This window comes from Chiloscyllium plagiosum, chromosome 27 (assembly GCF_004010195.1).
Source record: "Chiloscyllium plagiosum isolate BGI_BamShark_2017 chromosome 27, ASM401019v2, whole genome shotgun sequence".
NCBI lineage: Eukaryota > Metazoa > Chordata > Chondrichthyes > Orectolobiformes > Hemiscylliidae > Chiloscyllium > Chiloscyllium plagiosum.
Genome location: NC_057736.1, coordinates 38,454,263 through 38,476,312, shown reverse-complemented (window position 1 = coordinate 38,476,312; position 22,050 = coordinate 38,454,263).

Sequence of the window (22,050 nt, the reverse complement as noted above, 5' to 3'; positions counted from 1 at the left end):
AAGCTCCATTCTGAAAACTCTCTCCAACTTCAAATCCTGAATTTTATGCCTTTGATCACCAGTTACCTCGTGTTTAAGAACCATAATCTGTGAAGTTATTTTTGAGGTATAGGGAAAGGGAGGCAGGGGTGTAGAAGTAAGGAGGTGGTGACAAATGAGAATCTAGTTCCAAATGATAATTAGTCAGAACTGGAAACTGTAGGATACAGGGATCTGGTGGATTCAGAAGATGTGAATGAAACTGCCATTTTGTTCAGCGATTGAACTATTCGATTCATAGACGCTGAATCCATTAAATTCATTTTCTTCAAGATGGTTGTAAAATATGCATGCAGGTTTGATTGTTCAATAAGTTGCTACCTTTAAAATGTAGCTTGGAAATATTACCCAATGGATCACACGTAGAGCTGGAGCACAAAATAGGCAGCCAAGTTTCCACTGTGGAAAGTGGGTTTCACATGTTTATTCCACACCGATTGTGTGCCATCTGTCATCTTGGTGAAGGTATATGTCAAGAGTGTGTACCTATTAAAAATGTTAGAACAATAAGGGTTGATGCCTGCCTGAAGTATCTTTTGTTAAAACAAGCCACCCCAGATGCTGTTGTAGTCAGCTGGTTACTTTCAGAATAAAAATCATGGTTTACGTCCAACATCAGAAGACCATCTCAAAAATCCAAACTGTACAAATTTTCTTAAATAAATTTGACTTTTAATAAAGGAAATAGTTCTCAATTATTTAACTACTAGAACACAGTTCAATTTTTTCAGTTATAATGTATCAGTTGGAATGGCAGGTCTAACATACGAGGAACGGCTGAGGATCCTGGGATTGTATTCATTGGAGTTTAGAAAGTTAAGGGGAGACCTAATAGAAAGTTACAAGATAATACATGGCTTGGAAAGGGTAGACGCTAAGAAATTGTTTCCGTTAGGCGAGGAGACTAGGACCCGTGGGCACAGCCTTAGAATTAGAGCGGGTAAATTCAGAACAGAAATGTGGAGACATTTCTTCAGCCAGAGACTGGTGGGCCTGTGGAATTCATTGCCGCGGAGTGCAGTGGAGGCCAGGACGCTAAATGTCTTCAAGGCAGAGATTGATAAATTCTTGATGTCACAAGGAGTTAAGGGCTACAGGGAGAATGCTGGTAAGTGGAGTTGAAATGCCCATCAGCCATGATTAAATGGCGGAGTGGATTCGATGGGCCGAATGGCCTTACTTCCACTCCTATGTCTTATGGTCTTTGGTCTTATGGTCTTATGTATCAACCAACCACTTTGGCAACATTTGTTAAAAAACTGAAATGGATATAAAATAGTTGCCAAATATTGCATAATTTTGTATTGATTTAGCATTTCATTAACACCAATTAAAAGACTACATTCACACACTACCAGATGATTCATTATCATCTTAATTAGCCAAAAAGGCACAACAGTAATGATCTCATGAGAGATCAGTAACTTTTAAAAAGAAATTCAAATTCACAGTTACTAAGTGAAAGAGTAATGCCACAATGTTCCATATTTCAATCAAAAATGGTCACTATGCACCAGTTAAACAAAGCTTAATAAATTTATTATAGCCTTTCAAGGAAGTCTCAAACAAAGTAGACAGAGGGGAACCAGTACATGTGTTGTAACAGGACGTCCAGAAGGCATTCAGCAAGGTACCCTGCAAAAGGTTAAGGCATAAAAGCCCACTTCTTAGAGATAGTATTTTGGCATGGATACAGAACTGGCTCATGGGCAGGAAAGAACAATTGCAGATAAAGGATTTTTTTTTCAGGTTGATGAATTGTGACTAGCGGGGGTCCACAGGAATCAGTGCTTGGACTGCAACTGTTTACAATATATGTTAATGGCTTAGAGGAAAGAAGTGAATGTACTGTAGCCAAATTTACAGGTGACACAAAAATAGATGGAAAAGCAAATTGTGAAGGGGATATAAACAGTTTACAGAGAGATATTGATAGCTTAAGAAAATGTGCAAAAAGTTGACAAATTGTGTCCTTGTGTATAATTAAGGATGAGATACATTCTTGATCAGTAGGGATTTCAAGAGTTATAGGAAAGGGCAAGAAAGTGGACACAGAGCAGCCATAAAACTATTGAATGGTGGAGCAGAGACATTCCTGATGAAGGGCTTATGCCCGAAATGTCGATTCTCCTGCTCCTCAGATGCTTCCTGACCTGCTGTGCTTTTCTAGCACTACATTCTTTTGACCCTGAATGGTAGAGTCTGCTTCTATTCCTATTTCTTATGGTCTTACAGTTTAAACTAGAAAATCTTATCACAGCACTTCCTGTTTGGCTTTTGTTTCCATTCAAGAGTTGCCCTAAGTTCACAGGATCTTAATTATTCTTTCACTTCTCCTGTGCTTAAAGCAAGATATATCACAGCCCCCAAGGAATCACTTTGATTCTCTTCAGAGTTCCCAATATTTTCTGAAGTATGGTATTTCTTTGAGTGGTTCCACCAGCATATGGTTTTGTGATTCTTCAAATCCCCTCAAGCATCTCATGATTGTGGGCACCCAGATCAAACCTGGACTTTTCTACTTTCTTGTGCATTGACTCAAAAATCAGATGGTTCCTCTAATTTCTGTTATCTCTTTTCTTTTTATTTGCAGCTTCTGGTAAAGTCTGTACCCAAGCTCATAGCTGTGATTTGCCTGTAACAAACTACTACCATGAAAAATTACACTGAAAATCCCAAAATGAGGGATACTTTCCTGGATTCTATCCCCATGGCAACCTGGTATGTCTGGAATTGCTGAAATAGAAATTCCAATTAATTAACTTCAATTCAAAACTCATCCTTTGATCTAAAAAGTTTGTAGATACTTTCAAATCTTCTCTTGTTGATCAGTTATTTATCAATATTTCCTTAATCTGGGAAAATTACGCAAATAATTTATCCTTCCAAAAGAGATAACTCTGTTATGAAGATAATTAGATAATCATCATTTGTTTCCTTTTTCACACCACTAACTCTAACCTCTGTAAGTAAAGAGGAACCTTTTTTGAAATTGTAATTACCTTCGGAGTGGTTACCAGTCTTCTACATAACGTGACCCATCATCTTATGTTTTAAATTTCAATACCAAACTAAAAGTAATGCTCGTTAGAATATACCTGCGAACATTTTATTAACCAACATCTATTGTACCAGTGCCGTTTGACCAGTTGCACAATAGGTCCACATAATCAATGCAAAAGCACACACCAAATCATTTAAATAATAATGCAACTTTGCCTCAAATAAAACTCACTGGCAGAGAGTCTGATTGCAATAATACAGTAAACCTCTGGTATTAGAGGTATATAAATTTTATCAGCTTATTGAGAATGCTGGTTCATAAGGTGCTGGTTAAAACTGCTGTAGATCATACAAACATATAATGACTAAAAGTCTGCTTCAATGTTTAATAAGATTCAGGCTGATCTGATTTTCACCTCAAATTTCCATTCTCACCTATATTTGATCACCATTAACCATCCTGTGAACCAATAATGAATCCATCTCTGCCTTAAAAGTATTTAATGACTCTGCTCCCACCATCTTGCCAGGAAGAGAGTTTGAAAGACTCACAACCATCTGTTAAAAAAAGGTGCATCACTATTTTAAACAGGCAATCCTTATGATTAATTCATTCATATACAGGATGTTGATGTCTCTGACTAAGCCAGCATTTATAACAATCTAAATTGTCCCAAAGTCAACTATGTTGCTGTGGTCAGGTGTCACATATCAGCCAGACGAGGTAAGGACAGAAGTTTCCTTCCCAAAAGAACATTAGTGAACCAGATGGATTTTTCCTAATAATTAACAATGGGCATTATTAGATTTCGAACTTCAAATTTTATTGAAGTCAAATTCCACCACTGCTATGCTGCAATTCCAACCCAAATCCCCAAAACATTACCTAGATCCCTGAAATAATAATCTAGCAATGGCACCATTACTATTGTTTTGAAACAGGGTCACCTAGCCTAGAGTCTACTGTAAGAGGAAATTTCCTTTCCAAATTTACCCTCTCGAGACACCTCAGGATCTTTTGTTTCAATTAAGTCACCATTTGCCCTTAACTCCAGAAAGGTTCAGTTTGCCAATCTTTCCTCACAAATAACATGCCCATTCCATGTATTAGCCTGATAAGCTTTCTCGGAACTGCTTCCAATACATGTACATCTTCTATAAATTAGGCTGACCAATATCATACACAGTACTCCATGTGTATCTTACTCATGCCTTGAACAAAACTGAAGCATTGCCTTACTATTTAGTATTATATTTGTTTCATGATAAACAATAGTGTTCCATTAAAATGCCTCACTGTATACCGTAGCTGCCTACTAACCCTTTGTCACCTCTTGTGAACCAGGGCACTCGATCCTTCTGCATCTCAGAACATGACAATCTTCATCATTTGTATAATATGCTTCTTCCTACACTTTCACATCTTTCTGTATTTTATTTTGTTACCAGGTATTTGCCCACTCACTTAACCTACTTATTGTTATTCTGCAGCCTGCTTATGTCCTCTTCCCAATTTATTTCCCTATAGATATTTGTCATTTGCAATTTTGGCAACCATGCCTCCCATCCATTCATCCAAGTGATTTTACAAATTATAAAGATTGTTACATCTTGCCATACCTCGTTACATTTTCCAAACTGAAATGTTCCCATTTATGGCTACTCTCCTCTTCCTGTAAGCAGTCAGTTTTTTTATCCATGTTCATGTGTTATACGATGAGCTTTTATTTTCTACAATAACTGTTGAGGTGGCAATTGATTTAACACCTTCTCGTAGTTCAAGTACAGTATACACACTTCTTCCCCTTTATCCACAGCACATCTTAGAGTCAAAGGGTCATAGAGATCTACAGCACAAAACAAGTCCCTTCGGCCGTGACACACATATCAGTCAAAAACAACCACCTCACTCTTCTAATTTCACGTTCCTTTTTATTGTTTGGTACTACAGTAATTTTTTCTTAGCAAATACACATGTTACTTCCTCAAAGAACTCTAGCAGATTTTTTAAACGTAATTTCCTTTTCATGAAAACATGTTGACTCTGTTTGATTACCTTGAGCTTACCTTGGCACTTCTTTAATTAAATTTCATACCTGTTCAATTCACCTGCCATCTCTTTATTTTCCATCCTCCTTTCTCATTTTGCTAACACCTTTATTTTTATTTAAATGTTTGCAGAAACCTTTACTATCTATGTTTATATTTCTAGCTACTCCATTCTTGTACTCCCACTCTATTAACCATTTAGTTAGTCTTTGCTATTTTTGATATTCTGTCTAATTTTCCGATATGCACAATTATATACTTTTTCTGTAAGTTTGAATTTTAAAAAAATCTTTCTAGTTAACAACAGATTGTATGTCTGTCTCTTGGAAGTGTTCTTACTTGTTGGAATGTTTCGATTCTGTGTATTCTGAAACATCCACTTAAATGTCAGCCATAGCATCTCTATTGATCTAACCTTCAATTTAAAGCACCAATTCATTTAAACAGCTCTGCTTTCATACCATCACAATTATCCTTACTTAATGTTAAAAGAATAACTTGAACCCACTCCTCTCTTTCTCAAACTGAATTTAAAATTCAATCATGTTATGGTCACTGTTATCTAGGGGCACTTTGCTCTGAGATCATTAATCCTATTTTGTTACACAATATCAGGTTTTGTTTAGCCTGCTTTCTGTAAGAGGTTTCAATTCCATTAATCAGGAACAAATTCCAAAAGAGAATTTGAAATTAGGGGTTCTTATGATCTACAGTAACAACACTAGATCAAATAAACACTTTAGGAAAAAGTATATTAATCAAACTCAAATTCTGAGGAAAAATCTTGAAGAGGAGCTCCAAATTGTAAAAGAAAAGGAAAGGGTTCATTGCCTGTACAGTGTAAATCCATCTAACAGGATACTTGGATGTGGATTGTTATGTAATAAGCAAGACCCCCTCAAAATAATTCAAGGAGGTAGGCTGGGCCCTTATTTTAAAGGCCATTGTGAAGTGGACATTCAGGTATGATGCAGCTGGTCAAACCACCCAATCCTCAGAGTCTTTCACTTTCTTTAAAATAAGGATGATATTGGCCTCCCTAAGAGAGGATGGAAGGCAGTCCTGGCTATATGAATGATTATACATCTTCAGAAGTGGTTCAGCTAACGTGTGTGTAAACTCCTTGTAAAACTCACTCGGGAACCCATCTGGATCAGGTGCCTTGCCACCTTGGAGCTGCCTTACCGCCCCTTGCATCTCTTGTATCATCAGAGGTGCATTTAAAAGGGAGGCCTGATCTGCATTTATACAGGGGAGGTCCAGATTTTCAAAACAGAATTCCATTCTCGCTATTCCATCCCCACAGCCCTCCGAATGGTATAACTCTGCATAGAATTCCCAAAAGTTGGCATTAAACTTTTCCAGCTCACGAGTAATGTTGCCAGTTCTCTCCCTAATAGTCACAATGGACTGCTGAGTATTTTTCTTCCTAGTCAGATAAGCTAAGCTTATCCCCATATTCAAACAGCCTTTGCTTTGCAAAGGAGACCCCTCTCTTTACCGCTTGTATGAGCACTGAGTCCAGAGCAGTCCAGAGAGCCGTGACTCGTTGTAACTTAACCACAGACGGTCTGTTATAATATGCCGACTCGGCTGACTTTAGCAAAGCCTCGAGCATCCACTGCTGCTCTCCTCTCTGCCTCTTTCTCATTGTAGAGTATGAACCAATCAGATCCCTTAAATATGCAAGAGAAAGTGAGGGCTGCAGATGCTGGAGATCAGAGCTGAAAATGTGTTGCTAGAAAAGCGCAGCAGGTCAGGCAGCATCCAGGGAGCAGGAGAATCGATGTTTCGGGCATAAGCCCTTCTTCAGGATCCCTTAAATATGCCTTGGTGGTCTCCAAAAGCACTGATGGATTACTGACCGTACCCCAATTGATGTCCCAAAAAGCCATGAACTCCCCCATAATGTACTGTCCAAAGTTGTCATCCCACAACAGAAATGGATCCATGTGCCAGTGCCGTGTGTCTGCTCCACTTGATCTTGACATCCAAGTACACTGCCGCATGTTCCAAAACAGTTATGCTCCCAATCCTGCAGGCCAGCACCAAGTCCGACGGAACAAAGAACATATTAATTCTTGAGTGGCACTTGTGTGGGTTGGAGTAAACAGTAAAATCCCTCCCATTAGGGTGGAGACACCTCCACACGTCCACCAGCCCCAACTCCTCACACAAGTCCAGTAACTGTCCAGACTGACAGACCCCTTGGTATCCTGTCTACCCCAGGGTCCATGAGAAACTATAATTCCTACAATTGTATAGCACATCTCAAAAGCCATTAATTTAAAGACTACATCAATTAAAAATCTGAGAGGATGCACCAGGGGACAGTAAATGTTCAGAATGCCATACTCTTCTCCGTGTACCAGAGCTTTGAGAATGATGAACCGTCCATACTCATCCTTGGTTTGATCTATCACCTGAAATGGGAGGTTCCTTCATATCAGTATGACCACTCCTCTGCTTTTGGAGTTAAAGGCGGAGAAGAATACCCTATAGTATCCCCCCTGTTGTAACTTCAGATGTTCCCTATCGGTTAAATGTGTTCTTTGCAATAACGCGGTGTCAATTCTTTCGTTCTTAAGAATTGAGAACAACATCTTCTTTATAATGGGAGAATGGCTCCCCTTTGCATTCCAGGTGCACAACCTGAACAGATCATGACTGAATAGCCATGACTGCGCACTGCAGCCCGTGGTCCCTCAGAGGAAGAAGCCCATTCACTGTGTGGTGAATGGAAGAAATACAAACCGTATCAAATCTGAAAACTATTCCTCCAAATACTACTAAAACTAAGAAACTAGCCACTACTCCTAACTTGAACAAATAAACCCAAAAACCACAAATCTCCAGAGATCTTGCCCATAGGGGGCATTCAATCCCAACCTTACAGCTATCCTAGCACTTTCCAGTTAGGGCCGCGCCCCAAACCCAGGCAATGGGAAAAAACATGTTATTATCCTCCTGCAAGTTAACAATGGGCTCCCTCCCCTCCCCCTCCCCTCCCCCTCCCCCTCCACATCTCAACTCCACACATCTTTACACCAAAGAGGTAACCACCCCTCACCCAGAGAAACAGAACAGTAAAATAACAGATAGTTACCAAATGGATATATGAAATAAACCAGATTTTACACCAAAGTAATACCAAGCCTAAAAAGCCAGAAACCATGAAAGGAAAAAGAACAAAGAAAGAAAAGATTTTTAAAAAGTATTATGCTATTGTCTTTTCCTCTTTCCCTCTCGGTCCAAGTCTATTATTTCAATGAGTTCACAAAATTTGTTTGCTTTTTTCGCCAAGTCGAAGTTATAGACAGATGCCCCAAATTTAAAACAGAGTACTGCCGGGTTCCTCAGAGAATATCGAATATGTTAGTCTCTTAATTCTTTTCTTAATGTCATCAAAAGTCTTCCTCTTCTTAATAATGCCCCAGAAATGTTTTGAAAAGACATTATTCGAGAACCTTTTTGTACCAGAGCCTGTGAATCTCTTCCCAGTCTTCTGGATGTTTCAATTATTAACTGCTTTTCTTTATAGTCCTGGAGTCACACTAGGACCAAGTGGAGACATTGATCCGACCCAGACCTACGCATCGGATCCAGTGGGCCTGCTTCACACTCACCCGGCCCAACTCAATCTCCAGCCGCAGCAACTCCAGAATTCACTTCTCCAGGAACTTGGCCAGATTCTCGCATTTCTCATGCTACGGAAGACCCAGTATATGTAAGTTTTTTTCTCCAACCTCAGTTTTCGAGATCGTCAACCTGATCTGGCAAGGCCCGAACCTGGCCTTCCAAGGTTCGGAAATACCCATTGGAGTTCTCCGCCATGGTCTGTGATGACATGGTGCTTTGCTTGACCGCTTCTATGCATCAGTCCAATAACTGAATCTCCTGCCCTTGTTTTTTCAGCACGGCAGCGATCGGTTCCAGTGCAGTTTTGATTTTTTCACGGAGTTTCGCGAACTCCGAGAGTAGATGCTGCTGCTCCCCTGAGCTCAGAGGCGCCACCACATGAATCAAAGCAGCAGCTGCGGGTATACCCGGCATAATCAGGGAGTGCCCTGCCTGCTGTGCACCTCTTGCTCTCTTTCCTTTGTTTGTCTCCATCTAGACTGCAAAGCCTCTAAATCCAAAGTAAAAAGGTTCGAAGTATTCTGCCTGCTTTATACTGACAATTTTTCTTTGGGGTGGCTAATGGGGAGGGGAGAGGGTGGTAGAAGCTCACCTTGCCTGAGGTATGGCACACAGCCCAGCACAGCAGACTTTTCAGACTGCCGCCATCTTGACACCTCCCTCCCCAGTGCTTTTCCTAATCCACTAACACTGATCGCATGTGGCCTACTTTGTTGCAATGAAAATACCGGAGTTTTTAACTGCCTTCTCCCCTTCACGGGTTTTGTTTTTGACCTATGGTAAGTTACCTTTATGATCTTCACCAAGATCTCCATTTCTCTTTCTACGTGAGGATTTCTCTTTTCCCCAATTTCAATCCCTTATGGGCTAAAATTGGTTTTGGCAGCCTAGCTTTGACTTATGAACCAACTAATGAATCAGCCATTGCAATTGCTAACCTTGTTGTTTTAACTCTCTGCTCTTCCACACTGGTTCTCACTACCTCAAGAAATGAATTTTTGAACTCCTCCAAAATAATTGTCTCGAGTGTTATATGTTTGATCTATTTTTAATGCCCTTATTGACTTATCAAAATTACTTTGTTTAATCCTTTCAAACTCAATATATGTTTGACCAGGGTCCCTCCTTATATTCCTGTAATGTTGTCAGTCAGCTTCTGGCACGAGTGCATATGCACTTAAACTGGCTTTCTTAATCTCCTGATAACCCCAGATACTTCCTCTGATAGTGATGCAAAAACCTCACTAATTCTACCTACTAACTTTATTTGGATCAACAAAACCCACATGATCACTGTCCACTTCATATGTTCAGCCATCTTCTCAAATGAGATGAAAAAGGCTTCTACATCTTTCCCATCAAATTTAGGCAATGCTTGGATATATGTAAACAGATCGCCAACAGGCTTTTGGCAATGATGGGTTTGCTCATCCTCACTATCTTTCTTAGCAAGCCTACCTTCTACCTTCACCTCCATCCTTTTCAGCTGACTTCCGTGTCAAACTGCCAATTTATAAACTTCAAACTCTCTCTCTCTTTCTCCCTTTCCTCTCTCTCCTGTTTCTTTTTCTCTTTCTCTTTTTATTGTGATTCTGCCACGGCCTTTTGTTTTTTTTTTTCGTCTGCTTTTAACCATAACTTAAACGGTTTCATTTCTTTTTCTCTTGCTTCAAACTCAAGCTGCTTCATTTGCAATTGAATTTTAGCCACCTCCAAAGACTCTGATGGCATTTCCCGCTAATTTAAATGTCGATCTAGTGCTGTAATTATCTCTGATTTTCTCACAGACGAAGGCAAATCCAACTTCAGCTTGTTTGCTGATCCCAGCAGCTTTGCCTTGTTCGCCATTTATAAAGCCCCCAAAGTCACTTCCTCCAGCCCCAGAAAACTCTTAGTGACTGAAAGAACCATTACAAAGCCAAGCACTGGTTATACCAACTGAATTCAACACATGGAATAAAAGTCACTAATACCTACCACTAGCCTAATCCCAAATTGGAATGATTGAGTCAATCCTGACAAGAGCTCCCAATCTGTTATGGAACAGGCCAGACCCTCCTCAAAATATTTCACAAAGGTAGCCTAGACCCTAGCATTTTTTCTTATTTTAAAGGCCGAGGTGAAGTGGATATTCCGGGTGTGATGCAGCTGGTCAAACCACTCAGCTTTAAGTAAAACAGGATTTATTTAAACAGTATAGTTGAAACACGAACAAATGAAAACAGAATTTAGAATAGCTTAACTATTTGAAAAACTCAACTGACTCAATACAGCAACCTAACTAAGGAGTTGTTCCCATTCCTATAATATCCCATAAACACATCCCTTGTCAAAAGGGAAGTTCAGTCATAGGTTCTTACACGCAGGAGAGATTTCGGAGTGAAAAGTCAGCCAGGGATCATCTGCTGAAGCTTGGAACCTTTTCCCTGCAGCAGCTTCTCTCCTAAAACTAAACCAAACTGGAGAAAGCCTGAACTGGGAGAACTGACCACTCCCCTGCCATTGTTAAAGGCTCTTTCTGACACGTTTCAGTACCCCTGCCTTTAAGACCTCTCTTAAAAAACAAACAATGTCAAACTAACCTTGTTAAAGTGACAGCATCATCACAAGATGGATAACCAATGGGCCATTGGTATTCCCTCTCCTGGGTTCAGACTCTAGACTGCTTTAGCAAGTAAACAGGGGAACGTTAATGAAGAAGGAGCAATGCTCCAAAAGCTAGTGCTTCCAAACAATCCTGTTGGACTATAACCTGGTGTTGTGTGATTTTTAACAATGTTAAACTGCTATGGCACTCAGTGATGATGCTGTGTCTAATGGGTATGGGGTCTAATCCCTAAATTACCTGATCCTCATTACACCACAATCATTTCATCATGAAACTGAAGCATATTAATGGCGATGATTGATTTGTTTTCTTTTGTGACTTTGCATATTTCAATGTGGTGTTATAAAAGTATAATATTATCTAATCATGTGCTTTGATATGTATTTTCCATTTTGAAGCCAAAGCATCATACAAGGAGATTGCGTATTTCCCCTGTCAGAGCAGAAAGTTTTAACAGCATGTTTCAGATAATTTTGGAACTGAAAATTGAGAATTTGGCACAAAAACTATCTCCAGTTAAGCACATGTTAGATGTGTTCACATACTAAATGCATGCATGCATGAGTGTCAGTATGTTTTTCACCCCAGATCCCTCCACCATGTCCTACATAGTGGCGCCAGCAGGGGGAGTCAGCACCTATATTCATTCAGTACTATCTAAATATAGTCCTTGGCATAATTGAACTATCATCATTGCAGAAACAAAATTGAACCAATGAATGCATTACGCAGCTTGCATTCTCCATTTGTAAAAACTCATGATATGAGCATTGAACTTTCGATCAATTACACAGCTACAGCCCTCCTGGTGTAGCTCCTTCCACAACACTGTTAGGTATCGCACTCAGGATTGTTAAGGCAGTGATGATAAACTAGTAAGGTTATACGTGTAAGTGAAAAGGTGAACTGGGAGAGGGCATGGGCTTTGTTACACAGATCCTATTGAGGCATCTTGGATCTCTAGTCTCGCAACACATGCATGGAGCAGATGATATTTCAAAGCATATATTCCTTTCACCACAAACACTGACTCCCTCTCTTCACCAGGATGGTTTGAGAACTCCCTACTTCTGACTTGAATAAAGGCCAATACAGTCTTCAACCAACACCACCTTCCTCCTCTGTTAGGCTGAGCTTATTTCTTATTTCTCTTTTAATTTGTCTCAGTTCCTCTTGTTGAAAGATGTGCTTTAGATACTCACATGGAACTGAGTTACACCTGTCTCTTTATGAGATATGTAGGACATTCCTTATTCAGTGTGATTTGGGGGCCTCCCTCCCATAGCTCTTTTACACAATATTGATGATTGTATCAATCCTGCTTCCTGCTCTCGGCTGGAACTGGAGAAAATAGTCACTCTTTCTTCCAATTTCCATCCTTCTCTCACCATCACCTGATCAAACATTTCGTTTCCATGCTTGATTTCTTTTTCCACATCCCAAGATAAGCTTCCATTAATATTCATTACACACGTGCAGTCATAGCTACCTCATCTACAATTCCTCACATTTGTTTCCTTAAAGAACTATATTCCATTTTCCAAGTTAAAAATCACACAACACCAGGTTATAGTCCAACAGGTTTAATTGGAAGGACACTAGCTTTCGGAGCGATGGTCCTTTATCACCTGATGAAGGAGCGTCACTCCGAAAGCTAGTGTGCTCCAATTAAACCTGTTGGACTATAACCTGGTGTTGTGTGATTTTTAACTTTGTACACCCCAGTCCAACACCAGCATCTCCAAATCATGACCATTTTCCAAGTTCACCTTAGTTATTGTTTCCATTCCAATGATGCTTCCAACATGTCTCCCATTTTTCTCAATACGGATTCTAACACATTATAGTGGACATGACCCTTAGCTGTGTCTGACACATTTCCACATCCTGTCTTCACCCCTTCCCCTCGTTCTGGAGCTATGATAGTGTTCCCTATGTCTTTACATTCCAGTCCACCAGCCTCCATATTCCAAAGATTAACCTCCACCATTCCACCTCCAGCAAGTTGGCAACACTAGGCACATCTTCCCCTCCTTTCCTCTGTCAGCAATCCAATGGGACTATTCACTCCATTACACCCTGATCCCCTCATCCGTGACCAAGTAACATCTAACCCAAGCAACCATGGGAAATGAAATATCTCAGATTTGCCTCCACCTTCCTCTTTGTCCAAAGCCCCAAATACCTTTCAAATTTTCTTTTTAATTCACTCGTGTGACATGGGATGTGAGTGTTGCTGGCTGGGCCAACATTTATTGCCTGCCCCAAGTTACTCTTGAGAAGATAGTGATGAGCTGCCTTCTTGAACCTGTGGTCAAGTGGCAACAAACTGCTTCAGTCCATGCACTGTAGGTCGACCCACTGTACCTTTAGGGAAGGAATTCCAGGATTTGGATCTGACAGCAGTGAAGGAATGGCAACATGCTTCCAAGTCAGGGTGGTGAGTGGCTTGGGGGGGAACTTGCAGGTGGTGATGTTTCCATGTATCTGCTGCCTTTGTCCTTCTATTTGGAAGTGGTTGTGGGTTTTGCAAGTGCTGTCTAAGGATCTTTGGTGATTTTCTGCAGTATATCTTGTAGCTAGTACACATATCATGTTGAAGCTGCAAATATCTAGGCAAATGAGGGTATTTCATCACACTCCTGACTTGTGTTTTGTAGATGGTAGACAGGCTCTGGTGTGTCAGGACATGGGTTACTTATAACTATATTCCAAATCTCTGACCTACTCCCATGGCCATTGTATTTGTATGGCAAATTCAATTGAGTTTTTGGTCAATAATAAACTCCAGGATTGTGGGGGATTCAATAATGGTAACCCTGTCAAGGGATGATAGATGGATTGTCTATGATTGGAGATGGTCATTGGCTAGCTTTTGCATGGTATAAATGTTATTTGTCACTTGTCAGCCCGAGCTTGGTTATTGTCCAGGTCTTGTTACATTTGAACATGGACTGCTTCAGTATCTGAGGAGAAATGAATGGTGCTGAACATTGTGCAATTATCGACAAACATCCCACTTCTGACTTGATGATGGAAGGAAGGCCATTGATGGAGCAGCTGAAGATAGTTCAGCCTTGGACACTACCCCGAGAAACTCCTACAGAGGTGGCCTGGAGCTGAAATGACTGACACCCAACAACAATAACCATCTTCCGATGTGCCAGTTACGAGTCCAACTAGCAGAGAGTTTGCCCCCTGATACCCATTGATTTGAGTTTTGTTGGGGCTGCTTGATACCACACTTGGTCAAATGCAGCCTTAATGTCAAAGGCTGTCACTCTCACCTCACCTGTGGAATTCAGCTCTTCTGTAAATGTTCGAACCAAGGCTGTAATGAGATCAGGAGCTGACTGGCACTGGCAGAGCCCAAGCTCAGTATCATTGAACAGGTGCTTCTTGATGGTCCTGTTCATGACACCTTCATCATTTTCCTGAGAATAGACGGATGGTGCAGTAATTGATCGGGTTAGATTTGTCCTGCATTTTGTCGACAGAACATACCTGGGCAATTTTCCATATTGTCAGGTAGATGTCAGTCTTTTAAATGTACTGGAACAACTTGGTAAGGGGAGCAGCAAGTTCTGGAAGACAAATCTTCATTCCTACTGCTGGAATGTTGTCAGGGCCCATAGCCTTTTTAATGTCCAGTCCTCCAACCACTTCTTGATATCATGTGGAGTGAATCGAATTGGCTGAACACTGGTATCTGTAATGCTGGGGATCACTGGATGAGGCCAAAATTAATCATTCACTTGGCTCTTCTGGCTGAAGATTGCTGCGAATGCTTCAGTTTTTTCTTTTGCACTGCTATGTTGGGCCCTTCCAGCATTGAGGATGGAAATATTTTGTAGAGCTGCCTCCTCCAGTGAGTTGTTTAATCATCCACCACCATTCACAACTAGATGTAGAAGGACTGCAGAGCTTAGCTCTGATCCATTGGGTTGTCAGATTGCATGGCTCTGTCTTTCACTTGCTGCTTATGCGTTTTGGTTTGCAAGTAGCAATGTTTGGTTGCTTCATTGGGTCGACACCTCATTTTTAATAAGCCTGATGCTGCTCCTGGGATTCCCTCCTGAACTGTCCATTGAACCAGTTTGATCCCCTGGCTTGATGGTAATTGTTGAGTGAGATCTATGACGTGCCATGAGGTTACAGATGGTGCTAGAATATAATTCTGCTGCCGTTGACAGTCAACAGCACCTCATGGATGCCCAGTCTTGAGTCACTGGATCTGTTTGAAGAAGGTCCCATTTAGCACAGTGATCATACCACACAACATGATTGAAGTCAATCTCAATATAAGATGGCACTTCATCTCCACAAGGACTGTGCGGTGGTTGCTTTTACTGATACTGTCATGGAGAGATGCATCTGCAGCCGGCAGATTGATAAGAACATAGAACATAGACAAGTACAGCACAGAACAGGACCTTTGGTCCACGGAATTGTGCGGAGCATTATTTCTAATCTAAAACAAAATAATCTAATCTACACACACCTCAATTCACTGCTGTCCATGTGCATGCTCAGCAGTCACTTAAATGTCCCAAATGACTGCTTCCACCACCACCACTGGCAACGCATTCCATGCATTCACAACTCTCTGCGTAAAGAACCTACCTCTGACGTCTCCTCTATACCTTCCTCCTAATACCTTAAAGCCATGACCCCTCATGCCAGTTAATCCTGCCTGGGGAAAAGTCTCTCCATGTCTCTCATTACCTTGTATACCTTGATCAGGTCACCTCTCTTCCTCCTTCTCTCCAGAGAGAAAAGTCTGAGCTTAGTCAACCTCTCTTCGTAAGACAAGCCCTCCAGTCCAGGCAGCATCCTTCTTTGCACCCTCTCCAAAGCCTCCGTATCTTTCCTATAATCGGGTGACCAGAACTGGACACAATATTCCAAGTGTGGTCTCACCAGGGACTTGTCGAACTGCAGCAAAACCTCATGGCTCTTAAACTCGATCCCCCTGTTAATGGAAGCCAAAACACTATATGCTTTCCAAATAATCCTATCCACTTGGGTGGCAATTTTGAGGGATCGATGCACTTGAACACCAAGATCCCTCTGTTCCTCCACACTGCTGAGATTTCGGTCTTTAATACTATATTCAGCATTCAAGTTCAACCTGCCAAAATACATCACTTCGCATTTATCCAAGTTGAATCTATCTGCCATTTCTCAGCCCAGCTCTGCATCCCATCTATGTCGCACTGCAGCCTACAATAGCCCTTGATACTATCAACAGCACTTCCAACCTTTGTGTCATCGGCACATTTACTAACCCAGCCCTCAACCTCCTTATCCAAGTCATTTATAAGAACTACAAAGAGCAGAGGCCCAAAGTGCGGAACACCACTCACCACTGACTTCCAGGCAGAACACTTTCCATCTACAACCACTCTCTGCCTTCTGTCAGGCAACCAATTCTGAATCCAGACAGCCAAATCTCACTGGATCCCATATCTCCTGACTTTATGAATGAGCCTACCATGGGGAACCTTATTAAATGCCTTGCTGAAGCCATATACACCACATCCACTGCTCGACCTTCGTCAACCTGTCTCGTCACCTCCTCAAAGAACTCAATAAAATTTGTGAGGCATGATCTGCCCCTCATAAAGCCATGCTGAAAGCCTTTAATCACGCTATGCTTTTCCAAATAGTCATAAATCCTATCCCTCAGAATTCTTTCCAAAACCTTGCTGACCACAGACGTAAGACTGGCTGGTTTGTAATTGCCAAGGATTTCCATTTTCCCCTTCTTGAAAGAGGAATAACATTCACCTCACTCTAATCCTCTGGTACGACTCCCGTGGGGAGTGAAGACGCAAAGATCTTCACCAGCGGCGAAGCAACCTCCATTCTCGCTTCCTAGAGCAACCTAGGATAAATCTGGTCTGGCCCTGGGGACATCGCAATCTTAATGTTTGCCAAACTTTTCAGCACATCAACTTCATCAATCTTGATCTGTTCAAGCTGATTTTCCAGCTCCTCAAAGTTCTCATACACAACAAGGTCCCTTTCCTCAGTGAAAACCAAAGCAAAGCACTCACTTAGGGCTTCCCCTATCTGCTCAGACTCCACGCACAAGTTCCTTATGCTATCCCTGATTGGCCCTACCTTCTCCCTGATCATTCTCTTATTCTGCATGTATAAGTAAAATGCCTTTCTGTTCTCCCTAATCCTCCTGCCAAGCCTTTTTCATGCCCCCTCCTGGCTCTCCTCAGTCCATTTCTGAGCTCCTTTCCAGTAAGCTGGTAATCCTCTAACGCTGTGCTAGATCCATCCTTCCTCCACCTTACATAAGCTGCCTTCATCCTCTTGATGAGAATTTCCACTGTTCTCACCATCCAAGGCTCCTCGATCTTACTCCTTCTTGCCTGTCTCAGAGGAACTCGCAACACTCGCAACAACTGCTCCTTAAACAGTCTCCACATGTATGTTGCGCCCTTTCTGTGGAACAATTGCTCCCAATCTGTTTTTCCCAACTCCTGTCTGATAGCATCATAATTTCCTTTTCCCCAATTAAATATCTTCCCTTGGTAACTGTTCCTTTCCCTCTCTCAAGCTATGGTAAATGTGAGGCAGTTGTGATCACTGTCACCAAATTGTTCTCCCACCGCGAGATCTGACACCTGTCTTGGCTCATTGCCGAGCACCAAATCGAAAATGGCCTCTCCCCTCATCAGCCTGTCTACATACTGAGTAAGGAAACCTCTCCTGAACACACCGGACAAAAATGGCTCCACCCAAACTATCTGCACTAAGGTGGTTCCAGTCAATATTGGGAATTAGATGAGGTTATGTTTTATTTGACTCTTTTTGGTTCCCTCACCACCCTACTGCAGACCCAGTTTAGCAACTATGTCATTTAGGACCCAACCAGCTCAATTAGTAGTGCTGCTACTGAGTTACTCTTGGTGGTAGACATGAAATGCTCCATCTAGAGTATGTTTAGTGCCCTTACCATCCTTAGTGCCTATACCACATGTTGTTTCCAACATGCAGGAATACTGACTCATCAGCCGAGGGAGATTGTTTTGTGATAATCAGCAGGAGGTTTCCTTGCACATATTTAATCTGAAGCTATAAGACTTCATGGGGTTCAGAGTCAATGTTGAGAACTCCCAGGGTAACGTCCTCCTGACTGTGTACCACTATGCTACCACTTCTGTTAGGCCTGTCCTGCTGGGAGGACAGGATATATCTAGGGTGGTGTCTGGAACATTGACTGTAAGGTATGATGCAGTGAGTGTAACTATGTCAGGCTGTTACTTGACTAGTCTGTGAGACAGCTCTCCCAGTTTTGGCACTAGCCCACAGATGTTAGTAAGGAGGACTTTGCAGTGTAGACAGGGCTGTTTCTGCCATTGTCTTTCCTGGTGTCTAGGTCGATGCCAGGTAATCCATCCAGTCTCATTTCTTTGTTGACACTTCATAGCTTTTGGATATGACTGAACAATTTTCTATGCCATTTCAGACGGCACATGAGAGTCAACCTCATTGCTGTGGATAAATTCAGAAGTCACACGACACCAGAATACTTGTCCAACATGTTTGTTTAAAATCACAACCTTTCGGAACGTTGCTCCTTCATCAGGTCTCTTCTCCTCCACTTCACCCCAGTGGACTTGGTCCATTCCAGCCCAACACTGGCGACTCCATGTACACTTTGCTGTGGGTCTGGAGTCACATATAGGCCAGACCAAGTGGGGATCGCAGATTTCCTTCCCTGCAGGACATTTGGTGAACTATGGATTTATTTGTGCTTCAATGTAGTCTACTGCATTCTCTGCTCACAGGCTGAGTGATGGCTTCACAGATCACCTACCCTTGATCTTTAAGCCTACACCGACCATCCAATCACTTCAATGCATCATATTGCTGTTATGCTTTAACCTAACCCTGACACAGTATTCAAATGAATCCCAACAGAAACTTTATTTTCTCTTTCAGCATTCTGCAGCTTTCAGGACTTGACATTGAGTTCAACAACTTCAGACCATAAATACTGTCCTGCATTTTATTTTGACTACCTTCATCATACTACCTTCCAAATGTCTTGATATCTTGTTTTTGCTATTAGCAGAGCTCACCTTTACTCTGCTCTGAACACCTTCTATCAGTAGTTATTTTCAACCTGTCTTTCTCCTCTTTAACAAGTGGCATTCCCTTTGTCTTTTCTCTGATCTCCCTCACATTTAAACTTCCCCTTCTGTCTCCCTTGCTTACCACAGCTTTTTCAACAGTATAAAACCCATCATTTTTCCACATCTCTTCAGTTCTGAGGAAGATTCACGTTGGATTAAAAAGGTTAACACTGCTTCACTCCCCACAGATGCTGCTAGACCTGTCGAGTTTATCCAGCACTTTCTGTTTTTAATCATCTGCACTGTTCCTTCAATTATCAATGGGTCCTAATTCTGGAACCTGCTTCTTAACAGCACTGTGGCTGTACTGACACCATAAGGACTGCAGCAGTTCAAGAAGGCAGCTCACCACCACCTTCTCAAGGGCAATTAGAGATGGGAAAGAAATACTGGTTTAGCCAGTAGCACCACATCATCTGAAAAATATCTTTTAAAAAATGCATTCACAAAAAGGGGAGATTGATTCAAAAACAAAAAGCCCTGGAAACACTCATGAGGGAAGATAGAAAGAGAGTTAATGTTTCAGGTCTGCCACATTTCAAGTCAAGGGCGATAAACCGCTGAACGCTTGCAATCAGTGAATGTATTTAGCATTTTATTTATATGTTGATTCTCCGCAAATTTGTATTTGTTATCTGAGTTGGACTGTATCTGGGAGTAGAGAGTCATGCAGCTCCCATAGACTCTTTATAGAAACAGAGCAGGATATCATTTGGCCCATTGTGTCTGTGTGATCTTTTTGAAAGCATTACAAGTAGTCTCACCATCCCTAACTCACACTCCCTCCTGTTCTTTTCTCCATTGCCTTGCACTTTATTGCAAGTACCAACAATGCTTGAAACAAAGAGCAAACCTTGCTCCAGTCAGTGACCGTACTGTGCCTGACTATGAGGCTTTTATTGAAGTGACAACTGATGTAAACTACAGTTTTATTAGAAGCAAATTGCAAACAATTATAGGCTTCTGTTAATGCAGTGAAAAACAAAAAATACATTTTCATAAAACATTACACCTAAATAGCAAGTCTTGACAGATCCGGAGTTTAAGCATATCTGTTTCAAGAACACGAATAGCTCGAGTTTTGAGTTTTTGTGTGTTACGAATTCTGTGTTACGATCGAGCCCTCCACAATCACCTGATGAAGGAGTGCCGCTCCGAAAGCTAGTGTGCTTCCAATTAAACCTTTTGGACTATAACCTGGTGTTGTGTGATTTTTAACTTTGAGTTTGGAGGTTATGGTTGTGCAAATTGCTGTTAAATTTGTCTTTGTAGTCAAAGGTACTGTTTCTGAACCAAAGTTGTATTGATACTGAGTGCACATGATTATGGTGCAGTCCATTCGAGACACTATCTTGGTGAGACGTCAGTGCGGGTGTTAGGATCATGTACGGAATGATTGCAGAGGAGGTAGGAGACAGTCAGCATGTAGTGCCATTTACAACCTCAGCATCCTAGCTATCACCCTTTGTTAAACTAGCACAGCTATGTCAGAAAGCAAACTCTCCATTTAAAGAGATTATTAGCCATTTTCAGTTTAGTGAGCATTGAATTCTATAGGCTACATTTGGACGTCAGAGAAATACTTTGAGATTTCTTTGTTTGGCTAAAGTTAGTGAAGTTAACAGGGAGTGGGGCTACGCGAAACCAAGACCTTGGCTCAGGGACCATTTGCTCCCTGTCATGAGGAGCAGCATATTTTTGTATCTATTTGGGGACATGCTTCATCAACTATCATTACCTTCTCTCTGTTATTGACTATCATCGAGACTTCTTTGTCATTATGTGGCAATGAAAGCCATCAGAAAATATTCTGAACATAGGGCTGAGGGGTGACCTTATCAAGGTTTATAAAATCATGAGGGCCATGAATAGGGTAAATAGACAAGGTCTTTTCCCTGGGGTTTAAAGTGAGAAGAAAGATTCTAAGTGACCTAACAGTAACGTTTGCATGCATCAGATAGTGCGTGTGTGGAATAAGCTGCCAGAGGAGGTAGTGGAGGCTGATAGAATTACAACATTTAAAAGACATCTGGATAAGGATATGAATAGGAAGGGTTTAAAAGGATGTGGGCCAAGTGTTGGCGAATGGAACTAGATTAGTTTAGGATATCTGGTTGGCATGGACGAGTTGGACTTGAAGGGTCTGTTTCCATGCTGTACATTTCTAAGCCTCCAACAAGCTTCCTGATATTACAGATTCGCGGCCCCCGCGGCTATCAGGAATACCACTGTCTCGGTCGCCGCCGCAGCCACTTCCGCCCCCAGTGACATCACTAACCTGCACGACAACAATGCCGCATGTGTCTCCGCCCCCACGGCGATCTCCGTCAACATGCCTAACCCCGCCCCCACGCCGATCTCCGGCTATCAGGAATACCACTGTCTCGGTCGCCGCCGCAGCCACTTCCGCCCCCAGTGACATCACTAACCTGCACGACAACAATGCCGCATGTGTCTCCGCCCCCACGGCGATCTCCGTCAACATGCCTAACCCCGCCCCCACGCCGATCTCCGTCACCATGCCTAACCCCGCCCCCACGCCGATCTCCGTCACCA